The sequence below is a fragment of the Acanthisitta chloris genome, unplaced genomic scaffold (genome assembly GCF_000695815.1).
Source record: "Acanthisitta chloris isolate BGI_N310 unplaced genomic scaffold, ASM69581v1 scaffold11940, whole genome shotgun sequence".
Taxonomy (NCBI): Eukaryota; Metazoa; Chordata; class Aves; order Passeriformes; family Acanthisittidae; genus Acanthisitta; species Acanthisitta chloris.
The window spans coordinates 5,631-8,036 of record NW_008653409.1 but is presented as its reverse complement, the minus strand read 5'-3'; positions in this window follow the sequence as shown (position 1 = coordinate 8,036).

Below are 2,406 nucleotides of genomic sequence, written 5' to 3'. Positions count from 1 at the left end.
GTTGTTTCAATTAACCTATATTTCAAGCTAATTAAGAACTGCATGGCCAAAGAGATCTGGGAAGGCTGGTGGGTTTCTCAATCACAACATCAACATTTCACGTGTCATTAAATCATAGAATCTGTGAATGGCCTGGGTTGGAAGGGATCCCAAAGTTCATCCAGTTCCAATACCCTGTCACGGGCAGGGACACCTCCCACTAGACCAGGTTGCTCCAATCCCCATCCAACCTCGACTAGAACACTTCCAGGGATGGGGCAGTCACAACTTCTCTGGGCAACATGTGCCAGTGCCTCAGCACCCTCACAGGGAAGCACACTCTGTTAGTGTGGAGCCATTTCCCCCTTGTCCTGTCACTCCAGGTCCTTGCAAATAGTCTCTCTCCATTTTTCTTGTAGGGTCCCTTCAGGTCCTGGAAGACTGTAATTACATCAGCCCAGAGCCTTCTATTCTCCAGGATGAACACCCCCAGCCTGTCTCCATGGCAGAGCTGCTCCAACCCTCTGATTGCCTCTGTGGCCTCCTCTGAACTTGCTCCAGCAGATTCACATTCTTCTGATGTTGGTGCCCCAGAGCTGCAGGTGGGTCTCACCTGAGTGGGCCACAGAGGCAGAATCCCCCCTCACCTGCTGCCCATGCTGCAGGGAGCAGCCCAGCACACAGAGAGTTCTGGGTGTCAGTGCTCATGGCCATGGGGTGTCCAGCCTCTCACCCACCAGCACTCCATGTTGTGCTGGCATTTTAGCCAGCCCTAATTTTTTGACACGACACGGGGAAAAAAAGAGAGGGTTTGGCTGAAATGTATTATCCGCTTCTGTTTCCTACAGAAAAGGCAGAAAAGTGCTTCTAGTGGGTCAAATAATGGGCTAGTTGCAGAGAGCATTCATGCAGCAACACAATGGAGTGGACAGAATGTGAATTAGTCAGGAGGCAGAACAAAAAATAGACCAAAACAGGCAGGAATGGAGAGTATAGGGAATGTGACTGTTTTCAGCTCACAATGTCATGCTAATACCAAAGTCTTCAGCATCATTAGCTATATGAGAGGCAAAAAGCAAAACATGCAAGAAATTAGTTTATAGATGCACTAGAGCAGCTTAAATTTAATTTGAACACTGCAGAGGAGAGTCACTTAAAAGTATATGCAAGTTGCTTACATAAATACAGTTTGTGTTGGTTTGAGGTTAATAAAACAACCACAAAAAATATTATATTAAGGCACAGGCTTTAGTGTAACAGTTTCCCTGTCCACAGGAACTTCAGGCTAGCTCTAAAAGGACATATCTTCAACTTGCTTGAATTTAATACTGGAATTGTGTTCATGTATAATTCCTTTTGAAATTATAGGAAGAATATCAGATGAGAAACTTACTTCAAACATCAGAATATTAAAAAGCTTGATCCAGCCCCCAAAGTCAATGGAATGGGCAGCCCCCCTAGGAGTCAAACAGCTGGAAATGAAATGTTCAATCTCAGTCCCAGCAAGTCCACCATCATGTTAGCCATGAGGGGAGGACCATCTACAAGCAAGCTTCACTTGCACATTGTCTATTCAACTTGTTAGAGGTAGGGCAAATCTCTGCACTGCACGATCCACTGAGATTTAGACATGTGGCATGAGCAGGACCCCATGCATCTCATTATCAGGCACATGAATAGAAGGTACTGGACATGCTGCACTGCCCCAGCTTTTGTGCAGTGTTGAGGAATGCAGTAAATCAGCCTTGAGCAGAGCACTATGTTAGTGATACTACACATTAAAGTGTCACAGAGTTGTCTTTCCATGGCATGGCCTTGGTGACAGAGGAGCTGCAGTGGTGTGTTATTCTGCTTTACCTATTCATCTTGTCAGGATATGTGTCCTCTCTGTTGAGCTCTGCACACCCATCACCCTCTAGGGCAGATCTGTCTAAAGCTGAGGGTTGAAAGGCAGGGCTGTGTTCAGAGCTGGCTCATATGGAACCAAGACAGTTGAAAATGGGTGGATGATGTCGAAGTGCATGTACACAAGTAAATACTGATGACTCTTGTCTGAAAATGGAGGAGTACAAAACAGAAGTTTCTCCAAGCCCATCCAAGACTCTGTGATGTCACAGTACTTCTGTCTGTCTAGAGACACTTGTCTCAATGCTGAGATCTGGCCCTTCAATGGGCATGGGTCATTTATCAATACTGATGAGGCTGTCAGGAACTCTGGCACAAGGAGAGACCCAGGTGGGTCCTCACATTTTACCACAAGTAGCACTGTGGAAAGTACAAATGGAATTGTTAATGATAGCTCTCTCTTATTCCTCCAAGGAATAAAATCCTTCCCTTTCCTCTCTGCCACATGCCATCCTCTCTGCACCCAGTTCCGGGACTACTTGAACCTTGGGTTGCAGCCACAAGAGCATACCGTTCCAAAGA